Source organism: Phacochoerus africanus, chromosome 8 (assembly GCF_016906955.1).
Source record: "Phacochoerus africanus isolate WHEZ1 chromosome 8, ROS_Pafr_v1, whole genome shotgun sequence".
In the NCBI taxonomy this organism is placed as follows: domain Eukaryota; kingdom Metazoa; phylum Chordata; class Mammalia; order Artiodactyla; family Suidae; genus Phacochoerus; species Phacochoerus africanus.
The window spans coordinates 128023353-128043090 of NC_062551.1; the positions used below are offsets into that span (position 1 = coordinate 128023353).

General features: G+C 35.4%; 1 pseudogene; it reads right to left on the bottom strand.

Annotated features, from left to right (window-relative positions):
- Positions 1 to 336: 336 nt before the first annotated feature.
- LOC125133375 (ankyrin repeat domain-containing protein 26-like) overlaps positions 337 to 19738 on the bottom strand; it is a 69565-nt pseudogene continuing 50163 nt past the window's right edge.

Below are 19738 nucleotides of genomic sequence, written 5' to 3' on the forward strand. Positions count from 1 at the left end.
TGAAAATGTTCCAAAATTGTGGTGATAACTGCATAACTTTGAAAATACTAAAAGTCACTGAACTGTATAATTTAAAGGAATGTTTTATATTTCCCTGAGGCTGTCACCAAAGAACAGTTGATGCTCTGGGGTCAGTAACAGTGTGTTCAGCTTCAGATCACTGGTCAGGGTTCAAGACATAAGCGAGTCAACAGTGTGCCCTTTTGAATAGGAAAAACCTGGCTTTTTTACTCATATTAAATCTATAAAATTAATATGAAAAGCTGTGTTTCACTGCTCAAACATTGAATCATTTGTATTTCCCCACATTAAGTGATTTTGGGGTCCCAAAACTGATTAAAAATTATCCTCTTTTAGCATATTTATCTGAATATCCATTTCAGCTTGATTGGTTTTCAAATCACCATGGAAACTAAGCCCTCCATTTTCATATTCTTCTTGTCACTTCTAAGAGTTTATTAAATCTATAGAAATGTATAGAATAAGTCAAGTTCTTTAAGAGTAAAGAGTAATTACTTAAACAGATATATGTTCTACCATATAACATAAACCTATAAACCATGATCCTTTCTCATTTGTTCTAACATTGTTTGAAAGTATAATAACTCAATTATAATTTCAGATAAATAATATGAAGAATTTTATAAACATATATGGTAGGTAAAGTGTTAATATATGTACATATATATTACATTTTCATAGAGTTCTTATGTTATTTTTAATATCCATTTTTAGTATGTTAATATGAAACACTAACTTATTAAATATTGGCAATAAATCAGAGATCAGTACTCAAGGTGAAGAAGCAGCATGTACTTATATATGAATGTTTTGAAAAGATACATTACATTTTGGTTAGGCACTGATTACAGCTATAAAAAGAAAATAAAGTACACACAGAAAACATCAAGGCATTTACTCAACACAGAAAAAAGAAGAGAGAAAAATCTTTGGAGTCTTAATTGAGGGGCAAAAAAACCAGGAGAAGGTAATCAGCAGAGAGAGAATGTGTAACAGTCTCCTTAAGATGGTTTTAAGAGATCTAGAAATCTTCACTGGTATAATGTTAGCAAAATGCAAAACAACAAAGAGACAGCTAAATGAGAGAATAACATTGAAGAGAATCAGGAAACAACCCTAAGTATAATCAACCCTCGGAATCCACAGAGGGGGTTTGAAGACCACTGCATACACTGTGGATACCAAAATCCATAGATGCTCAAGTCTTTTCTATAAAATGGTGTGGTATCTGCATATACCCTGCATATCCTCTTCTATACACATGAAATCTTCTCTAGATCACTTCTAATGTCAAACACAATGTAAATACTATGCAAATAGCTGCCATTTTGAGGGCAACCCAAGTTTTGCTTTTTGAACTATCTGGAATTTTTTTTCTGAGGTTGGTTGAATCCAGGTGTGCTGAGGGTGAACTGTACTCAGCAAATAAATAGAAAGGAAGCCATGTGGGGGCTTAACAGTTGCACAGACACTGGGAAAACTTTTTTTTTCTGAGTGGTCAAAACATGATCACTAATTTTATTATTCTTTAAGTCATATATATATATTAATTTATTTATAACTCAAAACAGCAGAAAGAAAATATAAGCCAAACCGAGATAATCTTTGATGCTATTAAACATGATGCAGATAGGTTTTTAGATATTAAAATACTTGAATGCTGAAGGGGGAAGAACACTGCTAAAAGAAGGAAGGATTAACAAAATGAGCAAAGATACCGTGCAGAAATAAAAATTCAAGGTAGACAGTGAAGAGTAGAGTGACTATATGCAACAGTCTCTGCCATGATTATTTTAGAAATCATTAAAGAGTAAATGTACTGCATTCAAAAAAGTTTCAGACTGTGCTTTGAGTTTCCAAAGTCACTTTTAAATAGGATGATTTCTTTAATTATGAAAAACATATATAAAATGAGTTTGTTTTGGGGTTTTAATAATATAAAATTATAGTTAATTATAGTTGAAATTATAGTTAAATCAATGAAGTAATAGTTGAAACGATCTGAAATATTAAAATCTTACCCAGTAAGCTCTTTTTGCAATTTATCATTTTTCTTCATTTCTTGATCCAAACTAGTTTCCAGAGAGCGGTTTAACTTAGTAAGTTTCTTTAATCATTCCTTTCTATCCTCAGACTTTGAAAAAAAATTAAGCAAAATTGTTTTTTTAAAACCTAGAGACTGGAGTTCCTGTCATGGCTCAGTGGTAACGAACCTGACTAGGATCTGTGAGAATGCAGTTCGATCCCTGGCCTTGCTCAGTTGGTCAGGGATCTAGCGTTGCAGTGAGCTGTGGTGTAGGCTGTAGCTCCAATTCAACCCCTGGCCTGGGAACTTCATATGCCTTGAGTGTGGCCCTAAAAAACAAAAACAAAACAAACAAACCAAACCAAACCCAAACACCTAGAGTTTCATTATTCTTTCTTAAAAATTTTATTTCTTGGCATTCCCACTGTGGTTAAGGATCTAGTGTTGTCTCTGCAGAGGTGGATTTGATCCCCAGCCTGGTGGAGTGGGTTAAGGATCTGGCATTGCTGTGGCTGTGGTGTAGGTGGTAGCTGTAGCTTGGATTGGATCCCTGGCTCCCTGGCCTGGAAACTTCCATATGCCACCAATGTGACCAAAATATATACATATTTTTCATGAGTTCATGAGTAATATGTGTTCACAGTGAAACATAGTTTATAAACTTAATGCCGTAAGTACAGATTTCAAAAATAATGACTTTTCTTAAAACAACTTAAACTGATTAAACTGATTTTTCATTTTCATCACTTCATCATTTTTCTGGAATTTAAATTGTCAAAATTGATTTGTTAAAAACAGAGGTTTTTACACATAAAATACTAAGTGTTAATGAAAATATTTTTTAAAGAGTGGTTACATTTACAATTTACTTTCTAAAGATGCCTTAGAAATATTTTCATCCATGGTTCGAGATACTCCAGGTTTTGTTTAGCATATCTTACTAAAGTCACCTTTGAAAAATTCCCACACAATTCCCATTGCTTTTTTTTTGTCTTTTTAGGGCCACGCCCCTGGCATGCGATAGTTCCCAGGCTAGGGGTAAAATCAGAGCTGTAACTGCCAGCCTGCACCACAGCCACAGCCATAGCCATGCCAGATCTGGTCCAAGCCCCATCTGTGACTACACCACATCTCATGGCAACATGGGATACTTAACCCACTGAGGCCGGGGACTGAACCCTCATCCTCATGGATACTAGTTGGGTTCTTTACCACTGAACCATGACTGGAATTCCATTACATTTTATTATGATCACGTGGCTATGGGATGAGATACATTCTCTGTAAGTATTCCTGTATAAGTTTCAGTTTCTCCTTTTCTTTTTTCTTTTTTTGGCTGGGCCAGCAGCATGTGGAAGTGTCTGGGCCAGTGACTGACCCTGGGCCACAGCTACAACCCAAGCCTCTGCAATGACAGTGCTGGATCCTTAACTTGCTGCAGCACAAGAGAACTCCCCTCCTTTTCTATTAGCTATTTTTCTCTTTAAAAGTTTAAGTCTTCTCTATACAATACATAAGAATATAATTTTCTTGATTCATGTAGCTTTTTATTTTTCTCCCTTTCTGTCATATTCTAACATTCTTTAATGCATGGTCTCATCCACAGATTTATATTCTCAATTATTATCTTCTACACAAAAATATGGTCTTTTGGGGGCTGTTCCCATGGTATATGGAAGTTTTCAGACAAGGAATCAAAACTGTGCCATAGAAGCAACACAAGATACTGTGGTGACGGTGCTGGATCCTTAAACTGATGTGCCAAAAGAGAACTCCCTAAAGTCTGATTATCAATCTTGTAATTTCACTAATAGAGTTTTGTAGGTCATCAATGACTTTTTCTTTATTTTTTTATCCTGCTTTACTTATCAGCAGCAACTGGTAATCTGGAAACACCCTTCTCTAAGCCCCTTTCATGTCTAAATTTCAGTAATCCTTGATATTCAGTCCTGAATGTTTCTATACTGTTTTTTTCTTAATGGCTGCTCCTGTGGCATACAGAAGTTCCCAGGCTAGGCAGTGACTCAGACTTGCAGTTTAGACCTACACCAGAGCCATGGCAACACTGGATCCTTGGCACACTGAGCAAGGCTGTATCCTCATGGATACTAGTTGGGTTCTTGACCCTCTGAGCCACAATGGGAGTTCTTGCACAATCTTTTTAATTAAAATCATCCTACAAAAATCACTAATTTTATGAACTCAGTGAATGTCCTCTATAAAGGAATTACGCTATTTGTAGAAGTAGTATCATTATAAATATAAAAAATACTTTTTATTAATGAGATTTTTCATGTTTTCTAAAATATCCTTAAATATTGATAATAAAGAAATTAAAATTCCTTTTCAGTATGACAGAAACTAAAAGACTGTCTTACCACACTTGTACTTAACATCTATCTCTGAAGCTGTTCAATTATGCCCACTTGCTTTTTATTCATCACTTTTAACTTGGCATTTTCAAGTTCAAGCCTAAAATGTGTATTTGAAAATCATTGTTCTCACACATAGATTTTTCAAATACCACACAGTTTGTAAACTAACATCTGCAGGTTCAATCTTATAAGTTCTAAAATTTTGAAAAGTAGATGATCTGGCAATTGTGCCATTTTTTCTAGTTGTGTTCTGTGGATAATGGGGCAAATTTAGAAATAATGGGGCAAAACTGTGTATTTCAAAATGCCCCAAAACTGAAATTTTTAACCAGCTTCACATGGATATATTATTTATTATCATTCCTGATTGAATTCTTATACTATACTGCTTATCTGCTTTATACTTATACTCAAGTTATTCTCTGTGCCACTCTGTTGTACTTTTGCATGTGATCCTGTGTCTTCTCAGTATATTTCATGGCCTCTATATGTAGTTCTTGTGCTTCTTGCAGGTAAAATAAACAAAATTTTGTTTTACCTACTGATAATCTATGACAGATACACCTGTTTTTTTGTCTCTTTTATCTGCATATTGTTTATGGCTAATTTTTGTGCCATAAGAACAGAGCTGAGTTATTATAATGGAGACCTCATGGCTCACAAGGCCTTAAATATTTGCCCTCTGGTCCTACACCGGTTATCGACCTCTCCTCTAGTAGTAAAACACAACATTATTCATGCTTTAAATTATATCTTATCAAATAAAAATACAAATTTATAAATTGGCCACTCAGGGAAAGACAGAGAATTACCTTACAGTAAACATTTACATTTTTGTCTTCCAAGCTCCACATCAGCTATAACATTAAATATCCACATATGTGAGTGGCCATGGTTATTCCAGTGATTATGAAAGTTAATACTGCTTTTGAAGACAATTAGAGGTCTCATGAACTAGTTAGAGAGACACTGTCTACACAGCAGCCAGAACACGTGGTGCTCAGTCCCAGTCCCATCCATTATTAGCCGTGTGTCTTTAGCAGATTGCTTAAATTTTCTGTCTCAGTTTCCCCATCTGTAAAATGGAGATCATACTAGCATCTATCTCACTCAGATGTTGGGAAGATTAAATGTACTTGGAAGAGTAGGTGGCACATAGGAAGTGCTAAGTGTTTGCAATTAGCATTATTACTGTTGCTATAGTGTGTGTTCTAAACAATTTAGTACTTAGGCAGATGGCATGCCAATGGACTTGGTCTTCTATACAAGTCACACAGAAATCATTCTTCATACCACTGAAAGTGGCAGTAAGTGGGCAGAATGAGGCCCAGAATATATGCCCAGTACTTAAAAAACTTAGAAAGACTTACACTTATTCCACCAACCAACTAATACCTCTCCCACTTATAATAATTTGTAACTTGCTTCCTCTCTGTACTACTCAGTGGGCAGTGAGCATGGACTACAATGCAAATAGCACCTTCTGGATTGAGTAGTACAGGACTTACATGACCATTAGAGGAAACGTTCGTTAATCCACTAGCATGGATGTTACCCTACTGTTAAGTCAAATTTCTGAATCAATTTATTCCCAGTGACAGCTCATGTCCAGCTGCTCTGGCAAGTACTCAGATAAAAAAATTAAGGTTATGTGGTATGCAAATCAGAAAAGCTACCACCGGAGCTTTGCAGTTGGTGAAATTCTATCAATCTTTAAATCCCAGTTTTGGCTGCATAATGAAGGAAGGCAAATTAGATTTTTTTTTCCATAGTGGGGGGGAAAATGAGCATTTAATGGAAAAATAATTCTCCATTGATTAAGTGATTTCAATTTCATATTTAATTGCTTAAAGAACAGTTTAGTAAAAGTTTTATTATATCTTATCTCCATGAAGTAATTATTGGTACATTGTAAAGTACTTAATCTTATCCTAGTTCCTGTTAAGCTAAAATATTTTCAATTTATGCGAGGACAGGTGCCATGCATACCACTTAATATGCCCTGAAAGACAAATTTATACTTAGACAAGATTATTTCTCATGAAAAAAAAATTTTAAGTGTAAAATGAAGGTCTAAAGTATTCTGCACAGACCAGATAACAAGGGCTGGAGAGAATAGGGTCAATGACAGGAAGAACAGTCAGAGAAAGCTTCGTGTAGACAGAGATACTGGGAGCATGTCCAAATAAATGGAACATTAGGCTAGAGGAAAAGAAACTGAAAAGACAGAAAGGACAGCAGGAAGAAAGGCCAAGAACAGGTGAAATCAGCCAATTAACTCAGGATCAAATCCAACAGCAGGGAAATTATAAAAACAGGTCTATACCGTAACTTGAAAATGAATGTTCACAGCAGCATTACTTACAGCTGTGGAAAGAACACAAAGACCCATCAACTGATGAATGGATCAATGTTTTAATGGAGTATTGTTCCACAATGAACAGAAATGGAAGTGCTGATAATGGGCTATAACATAGAGATACCTCAAATACTTTGTCAAATGGAAAAAGCTAATCGTAAAGGACCACATACCATGTGATTCCATTTTTATGAAACACCCAGAATCAGCACATCTATGGAGACAGAAGTTAGCCTGGTGGTTGCCTGGGGTTGAAGGAGATGGGGGGCTGTGGGCAATCGCTAAGGGAGAGAGGGTTTCTTTCTGTGGTGATGGAAGTGTTCTAAAATTGATTGTGGGGATAGCTGCATAACTCTTTAAAATAGGAGATATGGAATTATACATTTTAAATGGGTGAATTATAGATATATCAATTATATCTTGATAAAGTTTTTTTAAAAAAAACTCCAATGGAAGGATCTAGTTAATTTTCTTAATTCCCTATTTTGGTTTCACATACTATACAAGATCTGAATATGTCCATGCTTCTAGAATATAGATCAAATGAAAAGAAAATAAAGGCAAAGCCTAACTCTGACTGGTTTATAGATTGACCTCTCTGGACAAATTAATCTAAAATCCATGAAATAAATATACAAAGATTCTATACCCTTTCACCAAAGTGAAGATGAGAAATGACAATTTTCTGGAACATTCCATTAAACATGACCCTGGCTTGTCTCATCATGGTGATAGAGATATTACTAAAAAATTGCTTAATAGAAAAAACAGTCTCTCAGCTTCTCTGAGGAATGGCGAATCATTCTCTACTTTCCCAAGGGGAAATAGCTTAAGAAAAAACATGCAATACCAACAGTCGAATAAAAGTCAGAGTTTAAGAAATAAGTGCATTATAAAGATAATAAAAATGTAACCAAATGATTGTAATGATATACAAAAGAAAGCTGTCCATGAAAATTAGTATCTTAGAACACTTTGTTATACATTAACTGTTGACATTAACATTTAACAATTTCATACATACTTGACTTATGATTTGACATAATTTCTTCTTTAAATCCCATGCCTCATCTTCTAAGTTAGCACAATAATGTGACATGACCTTCAGTGATTCCTCTGACATGGACTGCTTTTTTAGGGTATCTGCCAGTTCTTATTGAAGTTGTCTCACAACTACCTGAAAAGATGCTGTGTCACTGATTTTATAAATCACCTTATTATTTCTTATGTTAATAACAGATAACTTCAACATATATACTTGTAAAACTCACCACAGACATCAATTCATCTTTCCTTCACGTGCACATCTTCTAGCTCACTGAATTTGGTTAAAGATACAGAAGGTGTTACCCTCCTGCCTCATTGTCATTAAGTTACTTAAAAACAGATTCAGCCCTGCTAACCACTCCTCCACCCCCACCAATGAATTTGCAGAGCTTTATCACTTCCTGAAATGTCATAAAGAAGTTGATGTGAAAAAAAAAGAAAGAAAAAGAATAAAGGTGTTCTTTTGTGGCACATCAGGTTAAGGATCCATTGTTACTGTAGAGGCTTGGGTCACTTCTGTGGTGCGGGTTGGATCCCTGGCCCAGGAACTTCCACATGCAGCAGGTACAGCCCATCTCCCTCCAAAAAACAAAAAACAAGAAAAAAAGAAGAAAAAGAAAAAAATGGGCGTATAGGTCTGACAAGTAATGGTAAATTCCACATTGTGGAGATTTTCCCCTTCTTTTTGTTACAGGCTTCAATTAACTTCAGAGTTCCTACTGCAAATCAACCATACTTTCATAAAATTAAAAACAAAACAAAATAGAGTTCCTCACATATTCAATCTCATGCTCAAATCCTTCTGATAGATTCCTCCTTACTCAGAATAAAAACGAGGTCATGCCCATGGCCTCCAGGACCTCTTGATAACCTGACCTCTACCTGCCTCCCTGACTGCAGCCCCTACAGCCCCTCCATCCACCCACTCGATTCCTGCTACTCATGCTCATGACTCTGAAAATGGGAATCCAATGCCAAATTAATCAATTCTCTCTGTATTGAACAAAGTCATATCCAAATATAATAGTAATTGAGCTGTGAGATGAGAATTATGAGCAAATCTTCTGTAAAAATGCTCAAAGTAAATTATAAGTAGCAGTAGAAGATTAAATCAAATGCAGTTTTGCTAAGACTTACCACATTTGTCCCAAATGATGATTTAATTTTTAAAAAGCAGTTGGCTTTAAAGAGTTGAGAGGTTACAAGAATACATGATTTGAGACTGAACTTTTTCCAAATTTAATTCAAATTGACAGGAATAAAAAAACATTGTATCCATGAAAAAGGTATGAAAGGCTACTGAAGGAAAAAGGACTATGAGATAAAACATCTATACATCAGTCCATCCGGGGAAACCTGGGACAGACGATCAAGATCATCTGCACAACTGAATCTTAATATCAAAATACTCATTTTAGGTATGAGTGTTTCATTTATCTTCTCCATCATGATATTACAATTCCATGACATAAAGATTGAAATTATCATCTTAGTATAAATTATTAATACCTGTCTATATCTATTAACAATTTATAACTTAATCTCTTGAAATTTCATAGGTGACACAATGCCTTTACTCAAAATAGCACCTCTCAGGTCTAATTTTTGTTTGCTGGACACAAGATATGCTTTAGGTTGATTTATAGCTTTATATATATATATATATTTATATAGATATAATTTTTTATATTCAACTGGATTCAAATGTGGCCATCATCAAATATTACTCTGAATTTTCTTCAGGATGTCTGAGAATTCTCTCACCTTCTGGATACTTACTTCTCTGTTTTCTCATTTTCATACTGATACATCTTCTCTTTTAGATGGTCACAGTCATTCATTAACTTCTTGTTGCTTTCCTCCAGCGTTAAATGATTTCATTTTTAGTTTAAAGTTTTTTCACAGTATCCTGAAACTGTTCCTGGATATTAATTACAATTTTCTTTTTGCTGTCGACTTTGTTTTGCAAGTTATCCAGCTGCTGTGGCAGCAACAGGTTTTCACTCTCTAGTTGGGATAATCTCTCCTCCAAGGACTCTGGCTTGCCCTCTCCTCCAAGGACTCCAAGGACTCTGGCTTCACTTTGCCTTGTTCATGTTGGTACACGTGTAAAATTTCCTTTTTCTGACACTGAACTTGGCTTAGGTCTCTTTGTACATGTTCTAACACAAAAGACTTTTCTCTGAGAGCATCTCTCATGTGATGCAGCTCCATTCCTAGGCTACTGAATTTATTACTTTCAGCTTTAGACAGTTGCTGGGAATGCATCTCATTGTTATCTTTCATCCAAATTAATTTTGTTCTGTAAGCATAAGCACTTATCTTTTGCTTTCTGGGAGGCAAGGTCCAGGTCTCTTTTTAATGTCTGACTTTGCTCTTGATTGTATATGGCAGCAGCTAGCTTAGAATGGTATGATTCAATTTCTGTTTCTAGTTGTTTATTTTGTTTTCCATTCTCCAGTTCAGACCTTAGCATTGTATTCTCAGTTGTCAGAATATTAAGCTGTCCACTGTAGTGCAAGATTATTTTTATTAATGGTTTATTTAGTTTATTGTCTTTTGAAGTTCATCATTCCTTTCTTTTATAATTTCAAAGTCCTCGAAATATTTCTCTTCCTTTTCCTGGGTCTGATTTTTTTATTGTGTCTATTTCCACTTTTAATGTGGCAATTCCATCCTGCAACATGTGTTTTTTTATCCAACAGATTTTTTGATTTTTCATAACAGAAACAAAAGTAAAACAAAGGAGACTTTTAGCTAGTACTCAATAAATTGACACATGATTTCTTCTGAAATGAAATACTAGACTATATATGTTTATACAATGAGAAATTTGCAGTAAAGGGATATCCAAGTGGAAAAAATAAAAGTTGGCTACACCCATCAGACTTTACACAAGTAGGAATCCCCCAAAATTCAAAAATTTAACTGAAGACAAAGAATCCATGAAAATAAAAAAGAAACAACAAGAGGATTTTTAAGAAGCTCAGAAGTAGAAAGGCCTTTCTCTGAATTACAAGAAACCCAGAAGGCTTAAAATAAAAGATTAATACATCTGATGACACTTAAGAATTGCATATTGTATCTAACCTGTATGGCCACCCTACAGGGAGAGCCTTATCTCTGTACATATTTCAAACAGACTGAATTCTCTAAAAAACATTTTCCAGAGAATATTTCATAAATATTACACTTTCCTAATATTTTTACAGTCGGTTACAAATACTACATCTGCTGATAACTGAAAAATCTTGTCACTGAGAATTTCTATAAGCAGTAATTAACTCACTATGACAATTCTGGAATGAAGAAATTAAAAATATAAGCAAGATGAAGGATTTTCCACAGGTCTTCTGTTTCTACTATGAGTCCTCTACACCAAGCCACATCTACTTCTGTAGTATAAATATATAAACACAAAATAAGCCTTACATTTAACCAATGGTGAATCAAGTAAAATTTAATATTGTGGTTCTTAGAATGTCATGAGATTATTTGCTCCTGCAATAACTTTCATTTCCTCTTTATAATGTTTAAAATAGAAATATATGTGAAATAGCTCGGGTCACTGCTATGGTGCAGGTTCAGTCCCTGACCCAGGAACTTCTCCATGCTTCGGGCAGAGCCCAAAGTGGAACAAATAAACAAACAGAAATACAAACTGCACACATGGATTTGAGTTAATAAGATTACTTTGTTGGAGTTCCCATTGTGGCTCAATGGGAATGGCAGTGTCTCTGCAGCCCTAGGATGCAGGTTTATTCCCTGAAACTGTGGCTTAGATCTGCCTGTGAACTGCATATGCTGCAGGGCAACCAAAAAAAAAAAAAAAAGAAGAAGAAGAAGAAGAAGAATATTACTTTGTTGAATGGACCAAAAATGCCAAACATGATATTAATGATTAAGCTCAATCTACCTTCCATTCTGGCCATTCATAAAACATATACAGAGCTTCTATTAGAAGCCAAAAACTGCCATAAATTAATAATTTAAAATATAATTGTCATAGTTCATATTTAAGATGAAATAACTTTTTATTTGTTTTAAACTTAAACAATATATATCAAAGGGATATGATCAATAACACAGATGAAATAGTGTTAGAAATATGAAATTTTCACCAAAGATTAACTTACCTGGTTCTGATTATTTTTCACAGTCCTTAATTCCATGTTTAGTGTTTTGAGAGTGAGTTCAAGTTGCTGTTTCATTTCAACTTCATTATATTCCTTTTTTTCTCTTAACTGCATCCTAATTTCTTCATACAACATATTAGCATTTCTTCATTTCTTCTTGTTTTAAGGTGCATCTGTAGTTAAATGTGCTTACCTTAGAATTTGTTTTGTTAGAAAATAAAAAGTTCATTTTATGATCTGGTTCTTCATACTATACTTCATCTAATATACTAATGAAATGTCTATGTTCTCCATTTTTTTCCTTTCTAGGTTTCATATTTTGTCACTTCAGACTCTTCATAAAGATAGAAATATTTGAAAGGTAGCAATAAAAAAATCTGCTGCTTAGTTTTAACCAATAGAAATTAGTGAATAGTGCAGGAAAGAAATTGTGAAATTATTCAGTAAAATTAGAGTTGAAAACTACCCTTTTTTTCCCACATAGTCATAATTAGTTTTCCATTAGGACAGATAATTTAGTTACTATTTAAAAAGAGAAGCTGTTGTTTAGAGACAAGTTCAAAAGCTCACTAGAAATGAAGTTGAACCTTCATGAACTATTACAGGTACCCCTAAATGATTATAGTGCAAGATAACATCTGTAGATGTCTTTTACAGAATATCCATTTGCAGATGAGTATAATCCAAAATGAGGCTAAGAAGTCTAAGATCTGTTGCTCTATGTTTTTTTTTTTTCTTTTTCTGGCTGCACCTGTTGCATATAGAAGTTCCTGGGCCAGGGATCAAATCCAAGCTGCAGCTGTGTCCTATGCTACAGCTGTGGCAATGCCAGATCCTAAACCACTATGTGAGTCCAGGGATTGAACCACATCACCACAGAGATAATGCCAGATCCTTACTCTGCTGTGCCATAGCAGGAACTCCCTGCCCTACCCTTTTTATGTGTTTTCTTTTGCAACACTTTCAACTTATCTTGGTGATAATTATATATTTCATAAGTCATATTAAACCCTTTTTGGAACAAGACAGCATTCATATTAATTAATAAAAAATAAATAGTAACATGTGCCTTCAGCATAGACCATTGAAATTATATAGGAGAAAGATGTTGAATAAATCAACAATCACTTTCCATTTTACTTTTTATTCCATCCACACATATGTTAAAAGTAAAACTTCAAAAATATTTTTTAAAATTCTGTCTTGAGAAAAATGGCCATTTCATATGTCTGTGGGTGGGAATGCAAAGTAATATAATCTTCCTTGACAAAAATTCAGAAATATGGATCAAGGAGTTCCTGCTGTGATACCATGTATTAAGGATCTGGCTTGTCTCTGTGCATTGCCAGTTTGATCCCTGGCCTAAGAACTTCCATATGCCATGAGTACAACCAAAAGAGGAAAAAAACCCCAAACAAATGAAAAACAACCAAAATTCAATCTGTTAAATAAGTAATGAGGTTTTCCATAAGGTGGACTTTGGTATGGTCACGAAAATGATTATTTGGAAAAACAAATATATTAAATTATTAGAAGTTTTCATTGTCAAGAACTTACTGTATTTGTTCTAAGAATTCCATACTTCACAATACTAATGATGTTTTCTTCCCTGTAAAATGCTGGAAGGTAAGTTAGCAATTATAAAACTTTTATATATGCATCATGAAAATAAATTAAAAAGTTCAAATATGTCTTCAGATATTAAAACCAAGATGCTCAGTACCTTAATATACAGAGCTCTCATTGCCACTCCATGTTTTTATGCTCTGTGATTTCACTTTTTTAAGTTTATAATGATTTTTATTTTTTTCCATTATGGCTGGTTTACAGTATTCTGTCAATTTTCTGCTGTACAGCAAGGTGATCCAGTCACACATACATTCTTTTTTTCTCACATTACCATGCTCCATCATCAGTGCTATATTTACAGGAACAATTAAAGAAATGGAAAGTAAGATCAGTGGTCTACGAAAGGAGATCTCAGAAACAAAAGAAATGCTGCACTGAAAGAACTGAATCCCACATTTTCAATAACCTAACAGAATCTGCATTCAGAAGAAGAGAAAAATAGAAATGGAATATACAAGTAATTTTTGTAGATAAAGGACCATGCACTTTGGACATTCACTCATCCATACCTTGAACAAATACATATTGAGTAACTATAATATGGAAGGCATGATATTAAGCTCTGCAGCTAAATCAGACAAGACCCCTGACTCTTGTTTAGCTTAAAGTCTAGTAGAAGAGAAAGACAAATAATGATAAATTCAGATAGGTACTATAATACAGAGAGTGCTATGATCACATATCAGAAGTTGATGTAGATTACGTCCAGGAAAGATTTTCTCAAGGAAGAGATGGCTACACAGAGAGATGAAAGCTGAGCAGGAAGCACTGAGCAGAGGGGGAAGAAGAACAATGAAGACAGTTCTGCAGCATATGCCCACCACTTTCTCCTGCAAACTGCTTCTAGCCAAGACAGAGTAACAGGTATTGATTTACCTCATATCTGAAACAAGCAAAAGCAAAACAAACCAAATACACTACAAAAGATTTTCAAGACAAGAACTTCAGGCAATGAAGGACAATGATCTCTAGAAACACATGTGCTTAGCCTAAATAACATCCCAGGTCACTGCCTTGAAAGAATTTCCAGGCCATGACACAGGGAGAAGGAACTGAAGTTGAGGCCACCAGGCTCCTTGAATTGAACTGATAATACTGAAAGTTTGGTGAAAGCAAAGCAGATAGATATCACAGGTCAGAACATGAGAGGAGAGGGAGTTCCCTGGTGTAGATGTAGGTTAAGGATCCAGTGTTGTCACTGCAGTGACTCAGGTTGCTGCTGTGTTGTGGGTTCAGTCCCCAGCCTGGGAAGTTCCTTATGCCATGGGTGTGGCCAAAAAGTGAAATGATTAAAAATAAGTAAGCATTTAAAAAAACATGAAACAAAAATTGAGAGAACCACAAAGAGAAGCAGATAAGTTCACAGTCATACTCTGAGATTTCAATACCCCTCACTTAGTAAGTGATAGAAAGGACAGGCAATTCTGGGTCTTTTGTGCTTCCACACAAACTTTAAAATATTTTGTTCAAGTTCTGTGAAAAATGTCCTTGGTAATTTGATAGGGATTGCATTGAATCTGTATATTGCCTTAGGTAGTATAGTAATTTTGATAATAACTCTTCCAATCCACGAGCATGGTATATCTTTCCATCTATTTGTGTCATCTTTGATTTCTTTCATCAGTGTCTTATAGTTTTCAGAGTACAGGTCTTTTGTCTCTTTAGGCAGATTTACTCCTAGGTATTTTATTGTTTTGGATATGCTGGTAAACAGGATTGCTTCCCTAATTTCTTTCTGCTCTTTCATTGTTAGTGTATAGAAATTCAGTTGATTTCTCTGTATTAATTTTGTATCCTGTGACTTTGCAAAATTCATGGATGAGCTCTAACAGTTTTCTGGTAGAGTCTTTAGGATTCTCTAGGTATAGTATCATGTCATCTACAAATAGTGATAGTTTTACTTCTTCCTTTCCAATTTGGATTCCTGTTATTTCTTTTACTTCTCTGATTACCATGGCTAGGACTTCCAAAACTATGTTGGATAGTGGTGAGAGCAGACATCCTTGTCTTATTCTTGATCTCAGTGGGAATTCTTTCAGCTTTTCACCATTGAGAAGGATGTTCACTGTGGGTTTGTCATATATGGCCTTTATTATGTTGAGGTAGGTTCCCGTTATGCCCACTTTCTGAAGAGTTTTTATCAGAAATGGGTGTTGGATTTTGTCAAAGGCTTTTTCTGCATCTATTGAGAGGATCATATGGTTTTCATTCTTCAGTTTAATAATGTGGTATATCACACTGATTGATTTGCAGATATTGAAGAACCCTGGATAAGATTCCTTGGGATAAATCCCCCTTGATCATGATGTCCAAACCTTGAATGTATTGTTGGATGCGGTTTGCTAGTATTTTGTTGGGGATTTTTGCATTGATGTTCATCAGTGAAATTGGCCTGTAGTTTTCTTTTTTTGTGATATCTTTGTCTGGTTTTGGTATCAGGGTGATGGTGGCCTCATAGAATGAGTTTGGGAATATCCCTTCCTCTGCAATTTTTTGAAATAGTTTCAGAAGGAGAGGTGTTATTTCTTCTCTAAATGTTTGATAGAATTCGCCTGTGAAGCCATCTGGTCCTGGACTTTTGTTTGTTGGAAGTTTTTATTGTATTTTTTTATTATTTTTTATTTTTTTAATTTTTTTTCACCCCAAAGCAGTTAGTTTTATTTATTTATTCAACATTAATATTGATACAGGGTTTCTTTTTTTATAATTTTTTTTTATTTCCCCCCTGTACAGCAAGGGGGTCAGGTTATCATTACATGTATACATTACAATTACATTTTTCCCCCAACCTTGGTTCTGTTGCAACATGAGTATCTAGACAAAGTTCTCAATGCTATTCAGCAGGATCTCCTTGTAAATCTATTCTAAGTTGTGTCTGAGAAGCTCAAGCTCCCGATCCCTCCCACTCCCTCCCCCTCCCATCAGGCAGCCACAAGTCTCTTCTCCAAGTCCATGATTTTCTTTTCTGAGGAGATGTTCATTTGTGCTGGATATTCGATTCCGGTTATAAGTGATATCATATGGTATTTGTCTTTGTCTTTCTGGCTCATTTCACTCAGGATGAGATTCTCTAGCTCCATCCATGTTGCTGCAAATGGCATTATGTCATTCTTTTTTATGGCTGAGTAGTATTCCATTGTGTACATACACCACATCTTCTGAATCCAATCCTCTGTCGATGGACATTTGGGTTGTTTCCATGTCTTTGGCTATTGTGAATAGTGCTGCAATGAACATGCGGGTGCACGTGTCTCTTTTAAGTAGAGTTTTGTCCGGATAGATGCCCAAGAGTGGGATTGCGGGGTCATATGGAAGTTCTATGTATAGATTTCTAAGGTATCTCCAAACTGTTCTCCATAGTGGCTGTACCAGTTTACATTCCCACCAACAGTGCAGGAGGGTTCCCTTTTCTCCACACCCCCTCCAGCACTTGTTATTTGTGGATTTATTAATGATGGCCATTCTGACTGGTGTGAGGTGATATCTCATGGTAGTTTTGATTTGCATTTCTCTTATAATCAGCGATGTTGAGCATTTTTTCATGTGCTTGTTGGCCATCTGTGTATCTTCTTTGGAGAAATGTCTATTCAGGTCTTTTGCCCATTTTTCCATGGATTGATTGGCTTTTTTGCTGTTGGGTTGTATAAGTTGTATATATATTCTAGAGATTAAGCCCTTGTCGGTTGCATCATTTGAAACTGTTTTCTCCCATTCTGTAAGTTGTCTTTTTGTTTTCTTTTGGGTTTCCTTTGCTGTGCAAAAGCTTTTCAGTTTGATGAGGTCCCATGGGTTTATTTTTGCTCTAATTTCTCTTGCTTTGGGAGACTGACCTGAGAAAATATTCATGATGTTGATGTCCGAGAGTGTCTTGCCTATGTTTTCTTCTAGGAGTTTGATGGTGTCCTGTCGTATATTGAAGTCTTTCAGCCATTTGGAGTGTATTTGTGTGCATGGTGTGAGGGTGTGTTCTAGTTTCACTGCTTTGCATGCAGCTGTCCAGGTTTCCCAGCAATGCTTGCTGAATAGACTTTCTTTTTCCCATTTGATGTTCTTGCCTCCCTTGTCAAAGATTAACTGACCATAGGTGTCAGGGTTTATTTCCGGGTTCTCTATTCTGTTCCATTGGTCTGTCTGTCTGTTTTGATACCAGTACCACACTGTTTGGATGACTGTGGCTTTGTAGTATTTCTTGAAGTCTGGGAGAGTTATGCCTCCTGCTTGGTTTTTGTTTCTCAGGATTGCTTTGGCGATTCTGGGTCTTTTGTGGTTCCATATAAATGTTTGGATTGTTTGTTCTACTTCTGTGAAACATGTCATGGGTAATGTGATAGAGATTGCATTGAATTTGTAGATTGCTTTGGGTAGGATGGCCATTTTTCCAATATTGATTTTCCCAATCCAGGAACATGGAATATCTTTCCATTTCTTTACATCTTCTTTGATTTCTTAGATTAAAGTTTTATAGTTCTTGGCATATAGGTCCTTTACCTCCTTGGTCAGGTGTATTCCCAGGTATTTGATTTTGTGAGGTACAATTTTAAAAGGTATTATATTTTTGTATTCCTTTTCTAATATTTCATTGCTGGCATACAGAAATGCCACTGACTTCTGAATGTTCATCTTATATCCTGCTACTTTGCTGAATTTATGAATCGGTTCAAGTAGTTTTGGGGTTGAGTCCTTAGGGTTTTCTATGTATAGTATCATGTCATCTGCATACAGTGACAGTTTGATCTCTTCTCTTCCTATATGGATGCCTTTTATTTCTTTGGTTTGTCTAATTGCTGTGGCTAGGACTTCCAAAACGATGTTGAAGAGCAGTGGTGAGAGTGGGCATCCCTGTCTTGTTCCAGATTTGAGGGAGAAGGCTTTCAGTTTTTCCCCATTGAGGATTATATTTGCTGTGGGTTTATCATAAGTGGCTTTGATGATATTCAGGAATGTTCCCTCTATACCCACTTTGGCGAGGGTCTTGATCATGAATGGATGTTGGACTTTGTCAAATGCTTTTTCTGCGTCTATTGAGATGATCATATGATTTTTGACTTTTCTTTTGTTAATGTGGTGTATGATGCTGATTGATTTGCGTATGTTGAACCATCCTTGTGAACCTGGGATGAACCCCACCTGGTCATGGTGTATAATTTTTTTGGTATGTTGTTGGATTCGGTTGGCTAAGATTTTGTTGAGCATTTTTGCATCTATATTCATCAATGATATTGGCCGATAGTTTTCTTTTTTGGTGGTATCTCTGTCTGGTTTTGGAATGAGGGTGATGGTGGCATCCTAGAATGTCTTTGGGAGTATTCCTTCTTCTTCAACCTTTTGAAAGAGTTTAAGGAGGATGGGCACCAATTCCTCTTTATATGTTTGATAAAATTCACCTGTGAAGCCATCTGGTCCTGGACTTTTATTTGTAGGGAGTGATTTTATGACCTCTTCAATTTCATTTCTAGTGATCGGTCTGTTCAGTTGGTCTGTTTCTACTTGATTCAGTTTTGGCAGGCTGTAAGATTCTAGAAAATTGTCCATTTCTTCCAGATTGTCAAACTTGTTGCCGTATAGTTGTTCATAGTATTCTCTTACGGTTTTTTGTATTTCTGCTGTATCTGTTGTGATTTCTCCTTTTTCATTTATAATTTTGGTTATTTGGGTTCTTTCTCTCCTCTTTTTAGTGAGTCTGGCCGGGGGTTTGTCAATTTTTGTTCACCTTTACAAAGAACCAGCTCTTGGTTTTATTCATTTTCTCTATTGTTTTTTGAGTCTCTATTTTATGGATTTCTTCTTTGATCTTTATAATTTCCTTCCTTCTGCTGACTTTAGGCCTTTTTTGTTCTTCCTTTTCTAATTCATTTAGGTGGAGGGTTAAGTTGTCCTTTTGGGATCTTTCTTCTTTTTTGAGAAAGGCCTGTATTGCTATAAATTTCCCTCTGAGCACTGCTTTCGCAGCATCCCATAGATTTTGAGCGGTTGTGTCTTCATTATCATTTGTTTCAAGGTAGTTTTTAATTTCCTTCTTGATTTCCTCATTGACCCATTGGTTTTTAGTAGCATGTTGTTTAGTCTCCATGCAGTAGGTTTTTTTCTCTTTCCTTTTCCCATGGTTGATTTCTAATTTCATGGCATTGTGGTCAGAGAAGATACT